This window comes from Panthera tigris, chromosome C1 (genome assembly GCF_018350195.1).
Source record: "Panthera tigris isolate Pti1 chromosome C1, P.tigris_Pti1_mat1.1, whole genome shotgun sequence".
NCBI lineage: Eukaryota > Metazoa > Chordata > Mammalia > Carnivora > Felidae > Panthera > Panthera tigris.
The window spans coordinates 144,641,813-144,669,755 of record NC_056667.1 but is presented as its reverse complement, the minus strand read 5'-3'; positions in this window follow the sequence as shown (position 1 = coordinate 144,669,755).

Here is a 27,943-nt window from a genome sequence, read left to right as displayed (position 1 = left end):
AGACCATAACAAAGTCCTTCATTTCAGAAAAGGAGCTCTGTTTTGCATTTTGTTAACTAGAAACACTTATTACGGTGGTTTTAAAATCAAATCAAAGAAAGTATGTGTCCCAAAGGTGAATTCAAGTCTCCCCTTCTTTCAAAGCTACAGCTACTGTAGGCCTTTGGAAATGAAATTATTCCTACCTTCTGGTATGTGCATTCAAAACTCAAAGGTTTGAGGGTCAAATTTGGTCAAATCTCAAGAAATTTTTACTTCTTCCTAAGCAGGATTTTCTAGAAAATTATTTTTCCCAAGTACCTATACCATAAATAGGTGCTTAACCTTGAAATGAAGGTGGTAGATAACATGCTTTACCCTTCTGGAACAGAAGGTCAGTGCTTCAAGCAAATGCAGCACACTTTTCAAATACTTTACTGTTAACAACTTTGCTTTTGAGGTCTTTGTATCATTTCTCTCCCATTCACCTTTAAGCTTTATTTATGTGTTAGTAATATTTTATGTCTTTTCTACTTAGGAGGCTGTTTTAAGCAATAATATTTTGGTCTGCTTCTTTCTTGGATTGTAAGGCATCAGTTTCAGTTTATTTGTGTCCTGTTTTCTACCCCCCTCCCTGATGTAGTGTCTCTTCTTTCTGTAACTGTTTATAGTAAATCTCTTCTTCTCTGATTCTACTGTGCCTTTTACAGGGGTGGCATGTAATGCCAATCTGTCTCATTTGATTCTAATTAATATGCTTCCAGACCCTCTCTGGGTGACCTGTCTTTTTAAGGAACCCAACTAATTGGAAAAGCCATCATAAATTATATACAGTTACGTCATTCAATTCCATAATATAAATGAAACATCAACTGATATCTTCCCAAATCACTTAGTACCTAGGGTTATGAATAAAGGAAAGGCCTGATTACATTTGAATTTTCTGTCTTTTCTCTTCCAAATGATCAGCAAAGAAAGGAAGGTACTTGCAGATTTTCTATTTTTATAATATAAATATTATATTCAAGGAAGTGTCTAGATTTTGCAGCAAACTTAAAAAAAAATTATGTTCTCCCACATGCACCTAAGCCTAGACTATGGGTTGAATTGTGTCTCTCCAAAAAAAAAAATTGTTTGTTGAAGTCCTTACCCCCAATACCCCAGAATGCGGTCTTAGTTGCAAATAGGGTCATTGTAGATATAATTTATTAATATGAAGTCATCCTGGAGAAGTATGGGTCCCTAATCCAATATGACTGATATCCTTATAAAAAGGGGAAATTTGGACACAGACAGGAACATGAGGAGAACATTGTGTGAAGATAAAGGCAAAGACTGTGGTGATGCCACTACAAATCAGGGAATGCCAAAGATTGCTGGCAAGCTGCCAGAAACTATGGAAGGCATGGACAGGTTTTCTCTCACAGCCTCATAAGAGGAAGCTGGGACCGTGGAGGGCGAGCCTGTCTGGAGGGGGCTGCTGCTGGAGATGCTACCTGAAGAAGAGAGAGAAGGTGAGCTACACCTTGGCTTCTCGTTTCCTCCTTTGCTCTTCTGTCCTGTCAGTGCCTCCTGTGGGCTGAGCTTAGTAGTAAGCCAGCTGGCAATGGAGTCTGGAAGGTGCCATTTTCAGTGGAAATATTGAAAATATATTTTCTGTCCGAAAAGAAAACAACCAACATGGCCACAGTGGAGTAAAGTTCAGACATGGTGACAGGAGTTGGCAATTTTTCAAAAACGGTACCCACATTTTGTTGGAAGGGAAATGAACACTGACTGAATACCTACTATATGCAGGCACCATTGGATGTTTTAATATTTGTGTGCATTACATAATTTATTATATACAAAGCTATGACAAAGATGTATATATTTATATATATATAAATATATAAGTATATATTTATTTATATATATATAAATATATATACTTAAGAGCCAAGGAGATTATAACACAGAATATTTAGATATTTCATACATGATTATATTTCTAGTGGCTGGTACATTTGAACCATTTGATGTGTCTGATGTGAAGCCCAGGTCTGTGCAAGCTTTCTCTGCCACCACATTTTTATCTCTTTAGGCTCTGGGTCACATTTGGGAATGAAGACCAGAAACTGGCCATTGATGAAGAGGCAAGAGCCTGCCCATGAAGAAGTGAGAGCTGCCGTAGGCAACACAAAAATGGGCCAGGTAGTTGAAAGGCAAAGTGTCATAACTGAGATCAATGCCAGGTGACATAGTAGCTGAGAAAGAGATTTGGTAACTACGGGCAATAGTTTTTAAAAACCCAGTTTATCAAACTGTAATGGAGGCATTGAGATCAGAGTCTTTTCCCATACATTTGAAATATGTAGATAATGTGGAAAAATTAGCATTTTACTTTAATTAGAGAGTGTGTAACCTAAATAGGTAGAAGCCTCCAGAATACTACAAGATGGTTAAGATAGTGAGGCAGATTAGTAATTTAAGTGTGGCAGTGACCAGCACTAACATTCTTAGGTTCCAACTGTAAGGACCAACTAGGCATTGTCATTTTCATGTGTCTCAGAGGATCCTCGTGTGGCTGTGACCATAGCTGAGATAGACAAGGCATAAAGGAGGCCAAGGAATCCCTTTACTTTAGGATTATGATCTGCTGACAGATTCAAAAATTGATATCTAGAATTATAACCTGGTGGATAAAATTTCTTAGACATGATAAAATCTGCAAATTTTAGGGACACCTGGGTGGCTCAGTCAGTTAAGCGTCCAACTCTTGATCTCAGCTCAGGTCTTGGTCTCAAGACTTGAGTTCTTGATCTCAAGAATGTGACATCAAGCACCACGTTGGGCTCCATGCTAGGCATGGAGCCTACTTTAAAAAAGAAAAATCTGCAAGTTCCACACAGATTTACCATAGTCCTTTACATTGTAACTCTCCTTGACCATGAATGACAATGGCATGCATGTAGATACAATCATTTCAAAGGCTAGGAAAGCTTGCGAACTCCCATATTTATGCTTCTTTAGGAGGAGACTTCTGCTCTCCCCTTTATTAGGAATCAGGCAGTTGGGGAGAGAATTTTCTCCTCTTGCTTGTGTCTCTCTAAAGGAGAAGGAGTGGCTAATATGTTGGTAAAATGGTGTAGACCGTGACATCCACTAAGACTAAGGTTCTTTCTTTTTTGGTGGGTGCTTTTATTTAGCCTCAAAAATGGGACATAAGTCTCCCTGGCACTCTTTCTTGTTCTCCTTCCCTTCTGCCTTCCCCTTACTGTTCTTCCTCTATCACTTTTATCTGCTTTGAGACCTGGTACAAAGGGAATCTGGATGCTTCTCCACTTCCTCTTTCTACATGATAAGCACCATCGGGTCAGAAGGTCATCACTCTTTCTTCTACTTTTCATTCTGCTCATGTCTCACTTTGATAGGAAAACCCAAATGGGTAAGTCAAAATCTGCTTTACAAACTTAACACTCCCAATAGATGGATCACAAACAGTGTTTGGGGCAAGTGGTTGAAGGCCTTCACTTTGGTCTCAGGCACCAGCACTGTGATTCTATTTAGCTTGTCACACAGCTGGACATTTGGAGGGCATGGCATTGTCTCTAAGGAATTGAGATTTTGATCCCCATTAGCTTGTTTCTATCAGCCAGAATCCTGGGGAAGGGGAAGATGGTTCGTACCCTGGACTCAATGTTGACAATTAAAAACTTTATTAATTTTGCTGTTTGGAAATTTCCTCCTGCGGCATTACCCTGAAACTACTCCATTAGAGAAATATTTATCATTTAATTTTTTTATTTTTATTTATTTATTTTGAGAAAGAGAGAGAAAGAGAGAGCACACGAGCAAGGCAGGGGCAGAGAGAGACGGACAGAAGGAATCCCAAGCAGGCTTCACGCTATCAGTGCAGAACCTGATGTGATGCGGAGCTCTATCTCACAAACCGTGTCATCAAGGCCTAGAAGTAAAGTGATGTTCCTAATGCCATGTGGCTATGAAGTGGCAAAAGCCAGATTTGAACTCAGAAAGCCCGTGCTTATCTACATGTCCTAGAATGAGATTTTAATTCCCCAGTTCTGCCTTTAGAAATCTTTAAACTATCATCCTCTTCTACAAAAAAAAAAAAAAAAAAAAAAAAAAAAAAAATCTAAAATATAGACAAATATCCACTTGCTATTACAATTCAGCTTCTTAAATTCTTTTTTTAAATAGATATATTTTTTTAATGTTTAAGTTTATTTATGTGTGATAAAAAGCACGGGTGAGGGAGGGACAGAGAGAAAGGGGGAGGGAGAATCCCAAGCAGGCTCTGCATGATCAGTGAAGCCTGATGTGGTGCTCGAACTCATGAACTGTGAGATCATGACCTGATGATCATGATGCTTAACTGACTGAGCCACCCAGGTTCCCCAGCTCCCTAAATTCTTGAATAATCTTGAGATGATCTTTAGGGAATCATATCAAAGACATTAAAAATTCTGGGTGAGTGCTCATTTCATATTGTTTATGGAGATATGGGCTGAACTGAAAGTACATATCTGGCAAGTACTTTTCCAAGTTTTAGGTTTTAATATGTTAAGACTGAAAAGTAAGAAAAAAAAATATATATTGTCTTCCATTTCTTTAAAACTTAGATATTCTTCAATATTAACAGCATAGAGAATGAACTTAAAGAGAAGAGAGAGACACAATTAGAAAAAGTCTCCTAAAATGCCATGCTGTACTTAGGAAAACATTCTTGCATTTGACGAAATCTTTCCCCTCTGTGTGTTTGGCCTTTGCTTTTGCCAGGCACCCCAGTGGTATGATTTGGCCCGAGACCAATTTGTATGGCTACGGCTTTCTGTATCCTGCTCTTTCAAATATATGAGAGAGGACGGCGTGTAGGAGCAACTGAGGCTATACTCAGAAAAATACACTAGTGTGTTTAATGGTTAATGACACTGGACTCCACTTTTCCTTATATTGACCCCAAAAGGTTAAGACCAGAACTTTCCCCTGGGAACTAGTGCATGTATTCTCAAATCTAATGGTCATTTAGCATGGTAATTCACATTGAACATTGGCTTATATTGTTCACAGCTGTTTCTATATTTAGCCTAGATGCTTCCAGGTGAGAAATCAAACAACAAAATGACAAATATGGAAGGAACTGGAACCATTTTTAGGCAAGATGCCCATAACTTCTGTAACACTCCATATATATGCTCTTTATTATGTAGAGGGTGGTAAAGATTTTGAAAATATGAATGACCTCCCAAGAATAAAATTAGCAAAATTGATCAGAGAAATAGAAAACCTGAATGGGTCAATAACTGTAGACTTGCAAAGGTAGCCAGCCTGATGGAGAGTGCTTGTCAGAAGGAAAGAATAGCAAAGAGAATAAGTTGACTCTTTACAATCTAATTTTTATTTGAAAAATTATAAACTCATCAAAGTTAAAAGAACAGTATAATGAATAGCAGTGTAACACACACTCAGATTTATCAACTGCTAATGTCTTTCCAAGCCTGATGCATCTCTCTCTGTCAACAGGCACACAATTCCCTTTCGCCAATTTATCTGAAAGTAGATTTCAGCCACCATGATACCTCACTTCTAAAAACTTCCATATGCACCTGCCAAGAACATGGACATCCTAAGACAAACACAGTACCATCATCACGCCCAAGAGCTTCACCATTACTCATGGAACACCATATGGTATGCACTCCACACCAAATACTAAATTTCCCCATTTCTCCAAGATGTTTCATACAGCTATATATTTTTTTCTTTTTAATTGAGGATTCATTCAGGGTTCACATAGTACAGACTGATTGTTATATTTCCTGGTGTCCCTTAGAACAACACCCCTCTCTTCCACTCCTCTTTTCCTGCCTACTCTGCTTTTCATGACTCCAGATCCTTTAAAAAGTTCAGTGCAGTTGTCGTACAGGATACTCTACATTCTGGATTCTTCTGTTTCTTCAGCAAAGACACCTTTAGGATCAATTGTATCTATATTCAATATTTTTTTTTCTTTTGGTTTTAATTTTATATTTTAGATATGTAAAATACTTACAGGTTTCAGAAAACAAAACTATAGAAAGTGATATATTCAGGGAAAGCTTGCTCAGTGTATATCCCCTCCACTCCAATCCTATCCATTTCCTATACTAAACTATTATCCTCACCCTCTAAGTGTATCTTTTCTGTTTTTTTTTTAAATAAGAAAAAGATATTTATGTTTTTATTTTTATTTCTCACAAAAGGTAATATATTGCATACACTCTTTTCTACTTCACTTTAAAAAAATAATTGCCATTTTGGGAAAACATTTTATGTATAGAAGAGTTGCAGGAATAGTATGGAGTTCCCAAATACCCCTCATTCAGTTTCTCCTAAGGTTAAAATCTTATGTTATGATGGTCCATTTGTCAAAAGCAATAAACCAACATTGGTGCATTACTATTAACTAAACTCCAGACTTTATTATAATTTCATGAGTTTTTCACTAATGTCCTTTTTCCGTTCCAGGATCCCATGAAGAATCTCACATTGCATATAGTTATTACGCCTCCTTAGTCTCTATCTGTGATACTTTCTTAGTTTTTCCTTTTTTATATAACCTTGCAGTTTTGAGATTCACTGGTTAAATATTTTGTGGAATTTCCATCAAGTTGGGTTTTTGTGGTCTTATTCACAAGATTAGGTTGAGATTATGGGTTTTGGAGGAGATCACAGACATGAAGTGCCCTTCTCATTGCTTCACATTAGGGGGGATGCCCTGTCAACATGACTTAGCATTAATGACGTTAACCTTGATTCCTTGGTTAAGGGAGTGCTTGCCAGGTTTCCTTCCCTACTGTGATGTTACCATGTTTCCCTTTCCATATTCTATTCTTTGGAAGCAAGTCACTATGGCCAACTCACACTCAAAGGGGAGTAATAGATTAAGCTCTCCTCCCCAGCTCTCATTTTTCAATTTAGCCTGTAGCATTCTACATCATATCCTCTCACTTTCTACCTCTTATGTCTGTATATTAAAGTAGGTGCTTTATTGAATGGATATTCCATAATTTATTCAGTGAGTGCCCCACAGATGAGCATTTAGGTTGTCTCCAATATTATTAATTATAAATATTAAACCATAGGAGATACCTTTTATCAAGCTGAAGAAGATCTCTTCCATTCTGAGCATGCTGGGAATTCTTAACAGAGACAGTATTAAGCTCTATCAAATGTTTCTCCTGTATTTGTTGAGATGTAATTTCTTTTTCTTTTTTTTCTTTTTTGTTCTGTTAATATGGTGATTACACTTATTTTTCTATACTGAACAAACCTTGCATTTCTGGGATAAACTGTACCTGGTCATGATGTAGTCATCTCTTTTATGGATTATTGAATTAAATTTGTTAAGAATTTGCCAAAATAAAGTATGTCTATGTTTATGAAATCTATTGGTCTGTATTTTTCTGTTCCTATAAATCAACAATTCTTCACTAAGTTCTTATACTTTGTCAGGTCTGACCAGAGAATCCCATATGTTCTCTCTTAATTATAACAGATAATGACTGGACAGAAGAACCATCACCTTTGTCTCTTGGTCAGTGAATGATTTTAGTTCTTGTGTCTCTTAACTCCCCCCAAAACTGAATGGTTTGACTTTAGTGAATCAGTCTGAATCTATGTGTTATAAAAAAATTATGGGGCATCTGGATGGCTCAGTTGGTTAAGTGTCCGACTTAGGCTCAAGTCGTGTTCTCACGTTTTGTGGGTTTGAGCTCTGCATCAGGATCTGTGCTGACAGCTCAGAGCCTGGAGCCTGCTTTGGATTCTGTGTCTCCCCCCCTCTCTCTCTGCACCTCGTCACTCATGTTCTGTCTCTCCCTGTCTCTCTCAAAAATAAATAAGGATAAAAAACTTTTTTTAATTACAATATGACCCAAGCAAATTATTAATTCTTCCATTTTGATGCCTTCATTTACCCTTAATTGGAATCTTCTAGAAAATATCCTTATTCTTTGTAATCAAACTTCTGAGCATTTATAGAAGGGTCTCTTTCCCATAGTCTATTATCTTCTTAGACAGTAGAAAAGGCTGCTTAGAGAGCTGGATTGATATCTGGGTGTCTTGTATATTGAGTCAATTGATTAGATTTGTGAATGTCCATATATGGGTTCTGAGTGATAGTAGGAAGAATTCAGAATTTTTCCAACTTATCTCCTAAGAGTTTTATTTATTTATTTGATTGTTTTCCAGTTTTAATGAGATATACTAGGGGTTTTAAATTGTCTTTCATTTTGTAGGTATTGAACACTAATTTTTTTAGTTCCATTCAGTTAACAAGAACCAGTAGGAATGTATACTTTCCTTGAGGGTTTATGTTATGTTTTAGAAGGTAACTGGGAAAAGGCAATTAACCACACTTGTGCCTATGAGTATTTCCTACCGTTATCCTTCTTCTTTTTTTTTTTTAATTTTTTTTTAACGTTTATTTATTTTTGAGACAGGGAGAGAGAGAGAGCGCGCATGAACAGGGGAGGGTCAGAGAAAGAGGGAGACACAGAATCTGAAACAGCCTCCAGGCTCCAGGCTCTGAGCTGTCAGCACAGAGCCCGATGCGGGGCTCGAACCCACGGACCACAAGATCATGACCTGAGCCGAAGTCGGACGCTTAACCACTGAGCTACCCAGGTACCCCCCTTTTCCTTCTTCTTAAACCCTATTCATTTATGGTTCATTTTGAATTAATGATGTAAAAATACATAAAATAAAAAGAAATGTGAAAGAAATAAAATTAACATAAGATTCTGGAAGGGAAAGAGATGGGAATGGCAATTGTCTACCATGGCTTTCAAGAGTCAAATGTGACCTTTCTTTCCAATTGTAGTGCATTGCTATTTGATTCAGAGGTCCAAACTGGGTTAATCCAGGCAGCGGATGTACTTATTTTCACTTGTATAATGTTTTAAAAATGTTTACATTGGTGCCAGAATTTAAAAACAGTAAGATTTCTTTCCATAAAAATCCAGAATTCTGGTTTCTCTTGGAACACCAAAACATTAGTCTGGTCCCAGCTCTATGCTCTCTGGAAACAATAAGCTGTTGCTGAATGGTGGCTGCCTCTTTTAGTTGTGGGTGAGTCATGTTTGTACTGTTTATAATAGCCCACCGCTCATAGCTTTACTCATTTTAATTAGCTTCCTGGTACGGATAGGCATTTGAGTTTGAAATGTCTGATACAACTAATGATAGTTTTTTGTTTTTTGTTTTTTTTTAATTAGGGTTTTTATGAACAAAATAAAGCAATTTAGTTCCAGGTCAGTATGGATAGTTGATGACTCTCTGAAAAGAACAAACGTTTTCCTGTGTTGAGATCTAGAATGTGAAGGTCTTTCTAGGAAGGATAAGATAAAAACACAGGACTCAAAGGCATTCAGTAGAGTTAACCTGTCCTTTATATATTTCTAATCACTCATGTCTAAAATATTATTCATTAATTTCTATTAAATATCAGAATTGGGAATTAGATGGTAAATGGAACCAAATGGTAGAAAAGGACCGTGAAAGTGAATTGCAGACCAACATACACATTTATTAAGCCAATTTCTAGACTTTGCCTAGACTGCTGAAGTTTGGTCTGGAAAGGTTTGATTCCCGTATATGATGATCACAAACAACAAAGTTGAGAACGATACGGGCTAGTTCACCATTTCATAAAATTTTTGGCTTAAATAATTAACTGTATTAGCAATAAAGTAGCTGATGATGAGTCAAGAGTAGAAGCAATTATTTTGGTAGTCTATTTTTTTAAGCTTTTATTTTAATTATAGTTAGTTAACATATAGTGTTATGTAAGTTTCACGCATATGATATAGTGATTCAACAATTCCATACATTACCCAGTGCTCATTCTGGTGGTCTATTTTTAAAGTCTGATAATTCCAACCAGATAAGATATTTGTTATTATATTACATGCCAAATAGATATTTCATCAGTGAACTGACACCACAGGGAACCCATCAGAATGTATCTGCTAATAATCTTGTCTAAATTTCCTTAATACATTGCACATAAATATTGAAAAATCACATGTACCAATTATCAAAATAACATGAATACTTTGTGTGATGTATCTGCAATGGAGTGGCAGATTTTTATTCATTTAGATAAACAATGAAACTAATTGGAGTTCCAATAAAAGGTTGGTGTGTAATGGGAGCATAAGGAAAAACTGCCAGTTTATAGAGATCAAAAGAAAGCTGTCTCTGAAAAAAACAGGTAATTCTTGCAATAGATTTGAATCCTGGGAAGCAAGCCTTCTCTGTAGGACATTAGTGGCCTTTAAGGCCATTTTGTTTAATCTCCTTCCTATACTTGTAAATCCAACCAAAAAAAAAAAAAAATCCCTGTGTGATGAAATTTACTTTTTATTATTTGCTTTTGAGAACCCAGACTCAATTCCCAGGGCAGGCAGTTAATGTTGGTTAATAAGGACCATGTTCAGTGGCTTTTGCAGGTTTTCACCTCCTCGTGTGCCACTTAAGTGAGAAAAAAGCCAAAAAGTTTTCCAATGACTTTGGACGTTTTCATAAGACATGCTAAATAATGATTAGAGCTCCAGTGTCTAGCTATTGTAGTCAACTAGACTTCCCACTGGGGAGGAGATTTTTATCATTTTACCAAACCCTCAGAGTTTACCTAGGAGACTCATGATGGGCAGAGTATGAAGTCTGTTCAATTACTTTTTTCTCATAGCTGATGCTTAAGAGTTTGGGGGAGTCTCTGGTGCTGGGGATGCTCTTTATTGACATACATTTTATTATGAGCAGTCATACCTTGTGTTTTAGTAAATGCAGGATGTATGTGAAGTAAAATGGAGGAGAAATTTGAAGTGTTGAGACTTGATCATTTTCTTCTCCCCATGGGCATTTGTAAATTTAAATTTTCATGTTTATTTTACTAATTAATGTACATTTGATGTATAAAACATAAATATATAATTTCATTTAGCTCTCTTTATTTTTCATTATTGATGTATTATGGATCCCATCAATGATTCTATTTTCAAGTATTTTTATTTTTACTTCATTTTGAATATAGTGACACTACTCATTCCCTGTTAAAGTAAGACTCACAAAAATATATATATTTAGAAACATCTCTCTATGTCCTGAATTTATTCTTCTCTATCCTTTTCTTATCTTCTGGGAAGATTTCCTTGCCATGTCTCTTTCTCTGAATGATTAAGAGATACTTTATAATATCTACCAAATATGCTACCATTTGGTTAGACACATTGTTTTCAAATTGTTTATTCATAGATTTTGTTTAGCATCCCCAAGAACAAGACCATATTTCTCTCTTTTTTATTTTACTACCACAATTCTGACCCAATAGACATCTGATCGTATAGGGTCACTGAATACTTTATTGTCATAATTATCCATTGGCAAATAATCTTACTCCTTCTTAACATTTTGTTAAATGTGGAATATTTCTCATTCTATGTGATTACAATTACAATGAACAACTCTGTTGAACAGAATAAAGTAATGCAATGGACTTTCCACATTTTATACCTGCAAAAACTATAGTCAGATTTGTGTATATATTTGAGATTCATAGATTTACTCTCAAAACAATGTTCTCCATAAATCCTTCCTCAAAAAGAGTCATTCTGGTCATTATGTTGCTCTGTCTTCCTTAAGGGCATTTTTTATAATTCTATTCCTATAGTTAACTTTTTTTTCCCATCTCTGCTTGAATTTCCAAAATCACAGGACACCATTTTCCTTCAAAATTTCTACAGTAAGTGTTGCTTTAATGCTTAACAGGTTTTAGTTCACAAACACAATACATGGGATACAATGCTTTGCTTTATTTTCTTAAAAGTCTACCCAAGTCTGACTCTGAGGTTCCTCTCCTGAAATACTGTTTGAAAATTTAACCTTAATCCCAATGAAGACTTTCCATAAAGGGTTCAATGCTGATCATTCCTAGAACCAACATATAGACAAAGCTTTTTAGAGCGACAGTCATTGGCTCACATTGGTAACTTTAGACGTGCCCCTTTCAGTCTGGGCATCCTTTTGCCATCCATGGGACGGAGGGATCCTGAAACTCTGGGACTCCAGTGGTTAGGATCTGATCTTGTTAGTTGTTCTGCACATATTCCAACAGTTACTGCTACTCCAGAGATGACAAACATGCTCTCTTACCTTTTTAGAGATTCTCTTCAACTTCAAAAGCCTTCTACACCTAATCTTTCACTCTTGAATGCTTGTCATCATCTTTTCATGTGTTTGACTTCATCTGTGCAAGTCCAAATTCCTGAGGCAAGGACACACAGAAGTAACTGCCTATCTGCTCTGTGAGAGAAAAGAGTCTGCAAGGAGAAAGATGCCTAGTAATCTTGCCAGAAGCCCACTGCCTTGTGTCCCTCAGCACTTAACATAGTTCTCATCACAGGGACACAACTGATGTGTGCTCAGAAAGCAATGTCCATTTTCTGAAGAACATGGGTTTCAGGAAGGTGTGGGGGAAAAGCATTCAAAATGGCCAATGGGTTTGAAAAGCCACAGGAACAGTGGTTATTCTGCCAAACCCAGGGTCAACAGAGCTGCGGTACAACCTTACTCTATTGTCGTGAGACCCAGACATGGCACACACTCCAAGATATCAAACAGATGCTCCTATTCTAAATTTAAATTTATGTACTTCCTTAAATTTGAACTCAGTGGAACACAAATGTTTCCACTCTGCCCCTTCAACAGGTGGTGATAGTGTCCCTAAGGACTCATGAATAAATAACGTTATAAACAGGCTTTGGAACATAATCTGTTAATAAGCACAAGAGTTTCTGTTCTAGAGTTGTACATAGGCACAAAATCAAAGATGGATATAATTTATTTTTTTGTCCTTTGCCCCTTCCTTTCATTCTTTCCTTCTTTCCCCTATTCCAAATCATTTAGTGATAGATATCACTCTCTATGGTGTTTTTAAATAATAAAAAGTTAGAGCATAATGAGCCACCTCACAAAGTGGATGAAAAGTGATAAGAATATAGAGACAATAAATCAAAATGAAAGAGTCCAACAAAGGAGAGATTAAGTTGCCTAAAGAGAAATAAATAAATAAATAAATAAAGATACCATCCAAAATCAGAAACAGAGAGAAACAAAGTATAGGCACAGAGGACACTCATTGTAGAAGCAAGTCCATGGACTTGAGATGTGACGGTATGGAGTGGCTCCAGCACCTTCCTGGAAGCTCTTCTCAGTGTTGTGTCAGTGGATGCTACTTTCATGAAGCAGAACACAGCAGTCAGCTTTTTCTAAAGAACTCTGATTAAGTTTTGTATTCTCTCATTACCTTTTTGAAGTTCCTACTATCATTTCTATTTTCTTTGTAACATGATTTAACCTATTCACTTCCCCTCCTCCTCTTCCTCCTCCTCCCCCTCCTCCCCCCCTCCTCCTCCTCCTTCTCCTTCTCCTTCTCCTCCTCCTTCTCCTCCTTCTCCTCCTCCTCCTTCTCCTCCTTCTCCTCCTCCTCCTTCTCCTCCTTCTCCTCCTTCTCCTTCTCCTCCTTCTCCTCCTCCTCCTTCTCATTCTCCTCTCCTTCTCCTCCTTCTGCCCCTCCTCCTCCCTCTCCCCTCCTTCTTCTTCTTCTTCTTCTTCTTCTTCTTCTTCTGAGAAAGAGAGGGACAGAGGGAGAGAGAGAATCTTAAACAGGCTCCATGCTGAGTACAGAAACTGACATGGGGCTCCATCCCGCAACCCCTGGAATCATGACCTGAGCTGAAATCAAGAGGTGAACACCCAACAACTGAGCCATCCAGGCACCCCAGACTTATTCACTTCTACATTACATCTTTGCATTAGACTTGTGGCATGATTGAGTTAAAATTAGACAATTTGCAAACTTTGATATTAATGATATTTTGAGTAATAAAAGTAAACATATACATAGAATTTATGATGTTTCAAGCACTTTTTATATAAATGCATCTAATTCTTTTGATAACCCATAACACATATACCATCATCATCCCCATTTTGCAGGTGGAGCAAATGCATAAGCATAAAGCACAAGCCAAAGAAGAATGGAGGCGGATTTGAAAGTGGGCAGCCTAGTCCTACGTGCCCATATGCTCACCCTCCCTGCTACACTTCCTGTTGTTTTGGAAATTGCAACTGAAGAGCAGCTCGTTCAGTAGCTCCTGAAAAAGTCTTATTTTATCATTTAAAAAAATGCAGCCAGTGCTAACGCCACCTATTTACCTTTAGTGCTTCTTACAATATTACTAGAGTGAGTAATGGCTTGCGGGCTACTGGCTCATTGCATTTGCACAATGCTTTGTTTTCTCACCTTATTTTGTCTTTTCCCTGCAGTTTTATGCTCAACCTTTGTGTTAGTTCCCTGGAGCTGCTGTAACCAATTACCATAAACTTGGTGGCTTCCAACAACAGAAATGTATTTTCTTCTCAGTTTTAGAGGCCAGAAGTTCCAAATCAGTGTCAGGCAAGAATGATTTTTTTCTGAAGGTTCTGAAGGAGAATCTCGTCCATGCCTCTTTCCTAGCTTCTGGTTATCCTTGGCCTTCCTTGGTTTGTAGCTGCATAATTACAATCTCTGCCTGTCTCTGTCTCTGCACAGCTTTGTTCTTTGTGCATCTGTCTCTTGAATCTTCCTCTCCTTTCTCTTAGAAGGACGCTGGTCATTGGACTTAGGGCCCATGCTAATTCAGCATGATCTCATCTCCAGATCCTTAGCTTAATTATATCTGTGAAAACCATTATTAATAAATAAGATCACATTCATAGGTACCAGGGATTACTAGTTGGACATAGCTTTTTGGAGGCCATCATTCAACCGATACACCTTTATACCTTCTCCCCATTTCCTCTATCATACAATTCTAGCAGAGCACATAAGGAGGACAAGAAATACAAAAATTAGGGGTGCAGAAGAGCACCTACATAAGCTCACACTATATAATAGTTCTAATGTAATACTCTCAAATAACTTTCTCTGGTTATTTCACAGTTATCCAACTGTGTCCTCTTGTCTCCCAATTTCATATCTACTTTTCCATAGGCCATTTCATTTCCTCTCTTATTCAATTCTACTTTTAGTCCCTCACTATTAAGTGGATTGACTTATACTTATGTTAAAAATTGAATGTGCTACTAAACCAACAGACATGCATACATTATGCAAATTCACTGAGTCTGAGTCTACTGACAAATATACCATGTCCCCAGAGTAACTTGGAGTCTCCTCAAATAGCCTTGCTGGCTTCTAGAGATGGTTGAGTCCATGAAGATATTCCCTATCTCTGATACCTGGGTCCGAGTGCATAGCAAGCACTGGACCAGCTCTAGTAATATTGATGTTTGTGATATTTCATTAAAATAGGAAAGAAAGTTTGGTTTATCCTGAGATTTCTCCTCAATGGGGTTTGCCCTGAACTCCATTCAATTCAACTTTTTAAGATAAGAGCGTGGATAGTTATACTGTAATATTTACATTTTATCTGAAACATATATGAAGCATGGTCTTCATACCTTCATTGTTTTCTAATGCTATATCATCATCAAAACCACAATGTTAGTGTGTCAGTGTGTGCAATTAATGCTCCCATTTGGATTGGGAATGTTAAATCATCAATCACTTCCCCAAGATTTTATTTCCTGCTCTAATACCATCAATTTGCTCATTGCAATTTTAGCACAAAAATTGTTTTTCCTAAACCAGATATTGTTAGTCTTTTCTGGGTCCATTTCAGATATGTGGTGTGTTTAAAACTTTCTTTTCAATGTTGTTATGTAACATAAAAACAATGGGGAAGCCAGGCACATATTTGTATTATTATAAGAGCATAGTAACAGATTATTTCATGCTTGTAGAACGCACTTTAGTTTATGTGCCACTATACTCCTTATTTCAGAGATGGTAAACTGTTAAAAAAATGTGCTTCTTAGACCTAATTAATCCTATATTCTTAAACTTATTCATTAATGATCCTTCATCCTATGCATAAAAAGTGACCTATTTGCTATCCTTCACCACAGTGTATTTGGCTTTGCCTTTTGTTGTTGTTGTTGTTGTTGTTGTTGTTGTTTTATTTTGTTTAATTAATTCACTTTCTTTATCCAGTTCCTTTTTATAGGTATAAGATTCTGAGAAACACTGTCCTTCCCACATGCCAGACTCTGGAAAGAGATGATTGGAATGACCCTTGGGGCAGGTATCTTTGGTCACCAGATCCATCTGGTTGAAATGAAGCTCGTGTTACCTTTGGACTTCTCAGGTTATTTTACCAAGCTTTCCATTGACTTGTGTGAATTAATAAGGCAGCACTAATTTTCAGTTTCTTAACAAAGGGTTCCCAATCACATTAATTCCTTGAGAAAACAAAGCATGACGGTAAGATTTTAGTATGCAGCAAAGACATTCAGGTCTTTTGGGGGTCAGCAGGCTTCTATTCAATCCTCTCCTTAATTCTTTATGTGCCAGAAGTGGCAGGAGGGTGGACCAAGAAACTGAGGAAAGGGTTATAAGTGATAAATGAGGAGAGGCCTCAAGTTAAGTCTCAGGAAATTTGCTCTATACTTTTGCAAGTATAGGGCATTTCAGCAGGGTACAGAACATGTGATCTATCACACATTTTTCTATGCCAACAGTAAACAATATAGATATATAGATATAAATATAAATATAGTGAAAATTTGCCAGTTATTTAAAGCTTACTGCTTAATGAATGGAACATTCCTTCGGGCCTTTCAGAGTTCCTATAACATTAGGGACATGAAAAGGTGAATATATATATTTGTTGTTGCTGCTAGGATTATTAAGAAGTCTTGTTCTGAGTGCTAATGTAGAGAATGATTTCAATATTTTCTAAGGGATACCAAAAATGTATATATTGCTTTTGGGTACATTTAGAAAAATAGGAATGTGAATGTCTGAAATCTACGCAGCCCATTATTGATTTATTAAAATGCCTGGAAGAAAACCAAATAAGCAGATCTTCCTTCCTTCTTCCTTCTTCCTTCTTCCTTCTTCTTCCTTCTTCCTTCCTTCTTCCTTCTTCCTTCTTCCTTCTTCCTTCTTCCTTCTTCCTTCTTCCTTCTTCTTCCTTCTTCCTTCCTTCCTTCCTTCCTTCCTTCCTTCCTTCCTCCATCCCTCCCTCCCTGCCTCCTTGTCTTGTCTCTCTCTCTTGAACTTCTTTTTGGATACCTATACAGGGTTAAATGAAACAGTGCATATGAAACAACTGGTATAATGATTGTCATAAGTGGGTTCTCAACACTTATTATTCCACAGTTGCTCCTGTTATTTTGGGGGAGAATAATGACCTTTAAAAGGTAGCGAAACAAACGGAGTAAAATGCACTAGAGTGAGTGGTGGTGCAGGTTGCCCTCAGGTTAGCATCAGTGCCCTCAGTACCTCAGAGCTACTGTGACTTGGGCTTTGATATAAGGGGTACAGAACGATTTAGGAAAAGCAGCACTGGATTAGAAGCCAAAAGACATATTATAGCCCCAGTTCTTTTACTTACTAGCAATTTGACCTTGGGTGACTTAATTTATTTAAGCCCCTGTTTCCTCATCTGAAAAATGAAGACTGATGATATCTGCCATAACTCCGTTTTGTGAAGATTCAATGAAATAATGTACTATAGAAATGTGAGGTGTTACTTTTTACTAAAGGGATGCAGTGAATTTACATTTTACAAAGTCAGATATGCCATATCTATGTCTTAAATCCCTCACAACCCCAAACCATGAAGGTGTCCTATTTTCATGGGGGAATCCCATCTGGTGTATATAGCCTATGAAAAAATAGACATGAAATAGTGAGACAGTAAAACAGAGTGGATATCACCAGAGAAAGTTGCTTGGGAGTATTATATTAGAACTCTCACAGCATATGAACTTTATATGGGTGAGAATATTTCAGAAGTTAGATTTCATGTAGAAGACACTCTCTTCCACTAAATTATAACCGTTTCACCAGGGAAGCCTCAGGGGCTCAGAGCAAGAAGGAAAGTTAGTCGCTTAGTGTGAATAGAGAGATGCTATTCTTGTGACCATGAATGCAGTGGTAGATATTCTTCAGGATATTCGAAAGTGTTAAGGACTTCAAATATATATTCGTCAGGCTTACTTTTTGGTGGATGGGAAAAACACAGTAAACGGAATAAGTAAATTGTATGGCATGTTAGAAAGCTGTGAGAGGTCTACATAAAAAAAATAGCAACAACAGCACAACAGTCAACCCTAGAGCAAGTTAGGAGGGACTGGCTGGACAGCAGTTAAGGGTGCAAAAGAGCAATTTAAAACATGGTCAGAGAAGTTCTTACTGGCAAGTTGAACACTGAACAAAATTTGAAGAAGGTACAGGATTAAACCGCATCTATATGATGAAAGAACATTCCAGGGACAGAGAACATCCAAATCAAGTGGCTTAAGGCAAGAGCATACCTGATGTTAAGAGACAGTATGGCAGTCAGAGGAGAGGAAACTGGGCAGGGAACACAGATGCTTACTCTTCTGTCTGCACGTTTGTGATTTTTTTTTTTTTAACTGTCACCATCGTGTTCAAATCTTAGCTCTAATTTGTCTAAGCCATCCCATTACACATCAGTATATATACTTATATTCTACATATAAAAATATATTATTTTACAACATAATATTTAGGTATATATTATATATGTGTATATAATTTATAAATACATGTGTATGTATATAATGTTTGACTGTACTATATATATAGCCCTTTTTCCATACTTTGGAATTAATCTTTTCCAATTAACAATGTTTTTTAAAAATCATAAATATGAAAAAAAATCGTAAATATGATGTTGAAGACACCCCCTTATATGTATTGTTTTCTGACCTGGATAGTTTCCAGATAATAGTTTGAATCACACATGCTATCCACATATATCAACAAGACTATTCTCCTTACATATTTTTGTCTTAAGGTTTATATTTGGGGATTATAGCATGTAATATAATGAAGCATTTTGAAAGAAGTATAAAATATTAACTGATCATTACACTTGTATAAGTAGCATTTGTTTCTTGTTATCCAAGGGGAATATCCTATGTTAACTTCAACTAGAAATTAGACTTTAGCTCCTAGAAAAATGTATACATAGATTTGTGGATATAGTTAGATATTCATAGATGTCTATCAATCTACTTACATATATTTCCAGCTATATAATTATGTATGAAGACACACACATGGGTTTGTAAATTAAGTAAACAAATGTTAAGTTTCTTTATCCATATCCATATTCTTATTCTATGTTCAGCTTATCCTTTCTGATATATTCCTATAATTATGACCCTAATACAATTTTGTTTCTTTTATTTTTTTTATTTTTTTGGAGTGGGGAGGGGCAGAGAGAGAGAGAGAGAGAGAGAGAGAGAGAGAGAATCTTAAGTAGGCTCCATGCTCTGCGAGGAGCCCCAACTGGGGCTCAATCCCACAACCTGAGCAGAAATCAAGAGTTGGGAGCTTACTGACTGAGCCACCCAGGCACCCCCAACTCTAATGTAATTCTAATTTCTTGATTTTTATGTACACATGACTTCTGACAGAGTGTCTTTAGGATTTCCAAAATTTTGGGCCATTTTTCTATCAAGGCACTGAATGTTAGAATGAGAAAATCCTTTCTGAACAAATTTTCAAAAACTTATTTACTTTTTTTATTACTGTGAAAATGATGCCCAGCCAACTGACAGTGTTAAGGGTATTGTTCCCTCCCTCTTTATCAAGTGGTGAACTTATGGTACATAGATTTCAGCTACAGTCATGTTGTGAGTTCTTAATAGCCCATACTCGACTAGTTCATTCTGCAATGGAAAAGACCGTAAAAATTTTAAGCCTCTCCTAAATTTTATTCCCATGAAAACACCTTCTTCATCTGAATGTAAAGGAAAAAAAAAATTCTTAAAGCTAAGGTAGAAAAAATATCCTGGCCTGATAGCTTAAGAGAACAATATTTTCCTTCTCTGATGTTTACATCTAAACTTATATCTGTTAGAAAGCTTTAAATGCTTAGTCACTTTTTTATATGTATTTGAAATATCATTGAAAAGGTAAAAAGGAACTCTGGACCTTAAATGTTTATGCCTAATCATGGAATGACATTTCTAAAAAAAAAAAAAAAGTTTTATATATTTGTTTCAGATTGCCTAAAGCGTTTAGTCAGTGAGTTATGAGTTGGCACAGAGGAAGAAAAATCAGATATCTGAATGCCTACTCGTCCTGCAGAATCAAACTAAAGTTTTCAATTATCCTATTTTATATGGATTAGTTATGTTAATTTTAGGCTTAGATTATTTGAGTACTGTTTCTAATCTCTAATCTGAGATTGGGAAAGATTTTTCCAATTAATCTCTGTCTAGAAGAAATATGCTCAGTCACATGAGCATAGTCTCTGAATTCCTATGTGTTACAGTGGAAATGCACAGAAGAAATTTTTTATTCCTTCCATCGTATCATCAAAATTCCTAAATCCACCCTGAGAACATGGATGTTAAAGTTGCTTGGTTTTCCTGGAATCCCGACACCCAAAGCAAGTGGTATAGAAGGTCCTCTCAGCTTCCACCCATGTTGATGTGAATACAAATAATATCAACCTACTGTAATACATTCTGTACAGAGAGAAAAATATGCCTCCATGATAGAATCTTTAAAGGCAAGCTGCTCATTTTCACAATTCTTGCCGTGAATTCAACGGTGCCTTAACGCAGTGGGCAGAGTTAGGGCACAGGTGCATTTTTTTGACAAGATGTTCTCTAGGGAATTTAACTTTATTTCTGACACAAGTACTGAATGGTAAAAGGGCCAGTGTCTTCGCCTCTTCCAAATGTGGTGCAATTTTTGTAACTGTACTACCTCATCTTGGGTTGAATGCTAAGATTTTGTACTATGCAATCTGACAGCTGGTTATAGAAAGGAAAACGTTGTTGCTTTAAGTCAAATTTGTTGAGAGCAGTAATGTGAAATTTGCATGATCCATCTTTCAAGTTATAATACAATACCGTATTTGGCAATATATATACACACACAGACATATATATATATACACACATATATATGTGTATATATATATATATATATAAAATGAAAGAAATATATATATATGTGTATATATATATATATATAAAATTAAAGAAATATATATATATATCTTTTTTTTCTTTTTCTGTTTTCCTGTTATGCGATGTCACCTGTAGGCATCTGTTTGATAGAATTCTTAAACTATTTATTATTCTGGTTTCTAGCTCTGTACAGATGTTTAGCTACAGGGCAGTGTTACTGCCCAGATTAGTACAGCTGGTTAGAAGACACTGTGCTAAATATGTAGAGCATCTGCGGTTTGTCTTGGGAGGTTGAATTTCAATTAATTAAATGTGCAGCTAACTTACAAAGATCTTGCCTCTCAGTTAAACTGACTGTGGAGCAGAACTAATTTTAAAAGCCCAGAATAAGTAGTATAACAGAAAACTTTGAAAAAGACAAATATCTCAGACTACACAAATAGAATGAAAATAAGCATTCAAATTAAAGAATAAAAACCACTGTCATCCTATCTTGGAAAGCAAGAATCTATTTTCAATATTGCTAGAAGAAAATGGTAAGATTACTTAAAAACTAAATTCTTTGATTTCATTAAGAATGTAGTTTAAGGGAACACCGTTTCTTCACGTGTCCTCTCCACTTCACATTTACTTTTATATAAGAGAAAAAAACAGAGTCAAAGGTAATCATTCCAACATGATACTGAGCTGAAATTAATCAGATAGCAACTACAGCATATACCACTTATGATTACAGTTGTGATGTTTGGATGAATTTCCTGGCTTAATATTCTGCTAGGAGGTCTTTTGTCATTATTTAGACATTTGGAAAATGGATTTCACGAAAAAAACATTCTAACAGTGAATGCTTACAAAACCTTCCCCTGAACATCTGCAACAAATTAAATAAGCTTGTAAATATAATAAATAAGCTAACTTGAAAAGTACTAGGGAATAAACAAACTTGATTCCGTTTTCTTTGGCTAGCTACAAATAATTTTATTTGTAATGGTTTTTGCAATCTCTGTGGTATACATGTCAGATACCTGCCTGATACAAGGGACCACCAGACTGATTAGTTAAAAGAAGAAAGAAAGAAGGAAAGGATAAAAGGGAGACTGGAGGTCTAAGCCCAGATTCCACATGTAAGGCAAGTTTCAAATTATGCAATTTTTGACCATCTAAAATGTGTGGAATTTCACTGAATCTTTATTTGAATTTGGGGTTATGCTAGGGGACGAATGTGTGCCCCCAAGTTTATATGTTAAAATCCCAACCCCCCGTGTGTCCATATTGGAGATAGATCCTTTAAGGAGGTGATTTAGGCTAACTAAGAACAGAAGGGTGGAGCCTTGATCTGAAAGATCTAGTGTTCTTAAAAAAAAAAAAAAAAAAAAAAAAAGGAAGAGATATCAGATCTTTCTCTCTTTGTCTACACATGTGATGGCACAGTAAGAGAGACATATGAAAGCCAGTAGAACAGTTTTCACAAGACCATGCTGACACCCTGATCTCAGACCTCCAACCTTCACACTGTGAGAGAATAAATTTCTGTTTAAGCCTCCCTTAATAGCAGCCTATGGCCTTTTGTTATGGCAACCCCAAGTAGACTAGGGTAGGCTACTTCATCCAATGATGACACCGTTTTAAAAGAAGTAATTTTTCCTTATTGAACCAGCTTATCAAGTGTCTTCATAGCTCAAATATTGCTAAAGGATTTGCATAGTTGATTTCAGCTTGTTATGAAGTTATCAGCACAGATATCTAGAAATTGTAATTTACAGAGGAGTCAAGTCATTGTCTTAAGCCTTATCGCTCAAGAAAGTGATCGCTACCTTGGTTATTGCAAAGCCACCCTGTGGAATAACATATCCCCTGAAGACAGAAACAACCCCTCAGGGAATTTGAAAGATCCTCACCTGCTTAACAGACTTCATAGGACCTTTGGAGTTTCTCTGAAATTGGTAACAATATCTGGCTTTTAAAAACAGGAGAAATTAAACTTTGCAGCATTTTGTTATTTGAATGACCTACTCTGTGGAATTACGGCAGCAAACTAATCCTTTAGGAGCGATGCCTCTATCAATCTTTGGATTTTTCTAATGTAGAAGCTACTCAATTGAATCTCAGAAATCAGGGAGGTAATTACTCATGCAGACAGCACAAAATGAAAGAAAAAAATGCAAGTTCTGCTGAGTATCCCTTTTAGAACAAGCCGCGGAACAAGGAAAACAGCCTCTATAATCAGTCAAATTCTTCCACTAATTTTTCAGGTGTTGAAGGCTGTAGTAAGAAGACATGCTATGAAAGTTAACAAAGCAATGTGGCTTTAAGAGTGGGTTTTATGGGAGAGAGAAAAAGAGGGAGAAGCATGGTTCATTTTTAAGCAAGAATTCTACCGTGAGTGAAGTTCCTATTCTTCCAACTTTAATTGCTTTAAGTGTATGTTCTAGGACACATCTTATGTGTCATTCACCAAAAGTCTCACTACTCTATAAATATTATACAAACATATTAGTCAGTGAGGTAAATTAAAAATTCAAATTTTGGGGGTGCCCGGGTGGCTCAGTTGGTTAAGCATCCGACTCTCAGCTTCCGCTCAGGTCATGATCTTGTGGCTTGGGGAAATGAGACCCACGTCAGGCTCTGAGCTGACAACACAGAGCCTGCTTGAAATTCTCTGTCTCCGTCTCTCTCTCTCTGCCCATCCCCCACTGTCTCTCTATCTATCTTTCTCCCTCAAAAATACATCAACATTGACACAGGCTGGTTGGGATTTTCTAAAACCTGGGGAGATCTTATTAGGAAAATTAATAAATTGTAGGAAAGAATTTGAGAGATTCTGCACTGGTACTGCATTGGAATTCTAGATTGCTTCAGATTTTTCTGTATTCCAAAAACCTAAAGAATTTATGCTTCTAGGTGAAATGCCCATTTTGCCATCAAATATTTGCCTCTAAGCATTAAGTAACTAAGGAGCCTTCGGTTTCTTTCCAAAAAGTGAGGGAAGATAGCATTGTTATTTTGGGGCTTACAGACTTGGGATCTGGCATTGCTTGATGTTTTGTTTTCGATACGGGGCACACAAAGATTTGGTTATAAGTACTCTCTCCCTTCTATTCAACTTTCCCTATCCCCCCCTCCCCCCTTAAGACCTACCTATTTCTTACTTAAGGTATTTAATTTGAATGTTGAATTTAAATCAGAATGCTTTTTTTTTTCTTCTGAGGGAAAACAAAGGAGTGGGGGAGAAGGTGAAGCCAGCTGTTCATTATTGTGACCCTGGTCACACGGACTCCAAATGTGCTAACTTCTAGTTGAAGCTCTTTTTATAGACAGCCCATTTTCTAGATTGCCAGCCCTGGGAGAGTAATTTGGTACCATAAAAAAGCTAAAAAAGTGGTATAATTTTCTTGGGCTGCTAGCTTTTTGGCGATGCTATATCTATAGGGATGAGAAATAGCTTTAAGGCATATTGATATTTCTAATCTGTATAAATGAGCTAGCTATACCCTTCATTTTAGCAGTACATTTTTTTTCCCCTGGGGGTTGGGCAATTGTGGCTTTGCAACTATTTAAACAGCTACCAGTGAAAGTAGGCCAGGAGATAGATGGAGTGGAGGTTAGTGTTGTCATTAGAGCTGGGCTTTTGCGTGTCCTCTAGGAATCACGGGCTACAGGGGTTTCATTCTGGACAGGTTCCAGATAATGGGAAAGTGGGCTGCTTTTCTTCAGAAATTCAATTCAAAGTTCACAAAACTGCAAAAAGACATACAGACTGAATTCCGTGTCTTCTCTTACTCTTTCTGCTTACAGCCGTTTCATACCAAATCACCGTTTTCTAGAATGCTGAAAACCTTACTAGATGACATAGGTTTTGATTAATTAAGGGAGTTCAGTCTGGATATCTAACATTCAAAAGAGGAAATCAGATTTCAAAGAAGGTTGAAAAACAGGCATCAAATTAATGCTCTTATTGAAAGCTTATGTAAACCAAGAATGCAACTATCACCACATGATTCATTTGTCATATTGGTTTTTAGAAAAGTCTTGAGTTTCTCATTTTCTACATGCTTTTCCACAAAAATAGCTGTATGGGTAAGACAACTGACATAAAAAGACATGTACACAAAATGTCATGGGGTATAAAAGGAGGGAGATAGGACAAACAGTGTGTATATCAGAAAAAATGCCATAGAGGAAATATCATTTCAAATGGGACCTTAAAGGAAAGATTAGGATTTCTGCTGGCAGAGAGGATCTCAGTAGTGCTTTGGGTGGACTAGTCCGACCACAGTGTGTAGAATGGCTAAGCATGAGTTGGGGAAAGATAAGATGTGAGTGGTGGTTATAGCAGTCAAGGTAGGGAATATAAAAGGTGTGAGCCAGCACAGTGTCTATAAGACTGGGAAGGAGGTAGGGTCGTGTAGAAGTCATTGAGACATGGGAACTAGGTATAAAATTGAGGGTAGAAAAGGAGAAAAATGTGAATCTAACTTTTTGAGTTAAGAAACTGAGAACATGGTTGAGATATAAAAAATAAATGCAGAAATGTTCAGTTTGTTATTACAACCACAGAACAAAGATAAGGAACTAAAAGTTATATCTGAGAGTCATTTCCATAAAAATGTGATGACTGAGGCATTGGGAATGATTACGTTTCCTGAATAGAAGAGAAAAGAGAATTTCAGGAAATGGGTCATTTCCAAGATGGTAGGATGAAAAGAAGTCCTTCCAAGCTAACCTTACTCACATCAGAGAATCTAAAAGAGGAATTTTTATGGAAGCTTAGTTAAAAGTCCAAGATTAAGAGACAACAAAAAGGATGAGAAGTGAGGAAGATAACTAATTAAGGTGAAATTTTCTTTTCTATTCCATTTATTCATATAGAAGTCAACATTCTTTGTGATAGTCTATATCTGAATAGAACAAACTTCTTGAATACAAAGCTTATTCACATCTGGGTGCCTGGGTGGCTCAGTTGGTTAAGCATCTGACTATTGGTTTCTGCTCAGGTCGTGATCTCACAGTTGGTGAGATCGAGCCCCGTGTCCAGCTCTGCACTGACAGTGCAGACCCTTCTCTCTCTCTCCCCTCTCCCTGCCCTTCCTCCACTTGTGTGTGTGCTCTCCCTCTCTCAGAAATAAATAAACATTAAAAAAAAAAAAAGGAAAACAGAGCTTATTCACATTTTTTTTTTTGTAATTTACATATTTCCTTTATGATTCTATGGGGTAGAGAAAAAATGGCTATCAAGAACTAATGACCTAAGACATTTTTCTTGTTATCACTCATTTCCCCTTAGGCAGGTTTTCTGTCTTCTCCCTTAACCAACCTCTCTCTCTCTCTCTCTCTCTCTTTGAAATTTAGTCTATAAGTTGAGTGGTGCCTCAGCACCAAATAAATCCATTTCCACTTAGAAGATAAGCAACCTGGTAAGCAGTAGAATGCTCTGAGGCCATGTCTGCCTCCACTCAGAGAGCACTCACTTCTTGTTTATTCAGAAATAAAATGGCATTCTTGGAAGGAAGAAAAACATGTGTGCCCTCAAGAGTGACCTCTCTGTCTAGCAGAAGAAAACAGCAAAAGCTGGTTCTATCATTTTATATTTTTGCTTTAGAGAACACACATGCCTTTGATGTCACAATAAAAAGGCTGAAATTTGAATAGAATACATTTCTTCAGCCTGGAAATGTTCGGTCATACAAGGACACCCAAACGAAGAAGTCTTATTTTATGTGTTTTTAAACATTGTTTTGCATGTTCTCAACCCTTTTTGTTAAGAAATGAGAAGCAGGGCACAGAAAGAATCTCTTAGGGAAGGAAGTAGATAGAAAAATTGTCTTGGGTGCTCTGTTACAAGCCTCATCTCCTGTTTTCCTTTATTGTTGTCTTAAAATAAGCAAGCAGCAATTCTGTAACAATGCACTTTTGGGCTCCCTTGTGAACAAGGGATGGTGACACTGTTATCTATAAGTATTGTCATTTCCTAGTACGAGTCGCAGAAAAACTAGTAACTTTTTAATGATTAGTAAATTGTGCTCAATAGGGAAACAATATTGTTAAGCATTTTTAGCGATACTGGCCTGTTGATTCTTCTGGATGATATTCAGAATAATTTTCGGAAGTGAAAAAAGAAAAAAAGAAAACTATTGATTTCTTAACAGGACTACGTTAAAAATCTGGATGATTCATCATCCAGTCAATGCTTGTCTTCTTACTGAGAAATATGCCAGGTTACTGAGAACTTCCTTCATTAACACTTCACTCCGTTTGCTGGAATTAACCCTCAATGTTTTTGTTGCTATTGTGAGTGAGGTTATTTCATGCCTTTGTTTGCAATTGGCTTTTGATATTGTAGGAGAAAAAGTAGCAACTTCAAAAGGCACTCAATGTACTTGTCACTCTTCAGCATTATAATTATTATAAAAACAACGTTTCCATTAAGTAAAACGTAAGCTCAAGCAGCAAACTATAAAAATATTAACTTGGGGCTTACTAAGGGTGCTACAGCAAATGTTTTTTTATAATTACCTTTTTTAGTCTTCATAATACCCTCTGAAGTTAGTCCTTCTATGGCTTTTCTTGAATGAGGAGATTGAAGCTTAAACAGACTGCTTTGCTCCCTGGGGTCGCACTGCTGGTAAGGGGTGGGTGATTCTGGATTCCAGCCAAAGCAGTTTGACATATTTTTAACCTCTGTGCAAAATTGTCTCTCAAGCTGTTAGTGTTGATAATATGCATATGGAATCACATATTGCAATGAAGTAAACTGACATAGCAAAAGAACAGAATTCACCTCAGCAAAAGGATTTTGCTTATTTGTTTAGAGAAACAGGGGAATTAAACTTTTTGGTTGTAGAAAGTTCAAGGAGGA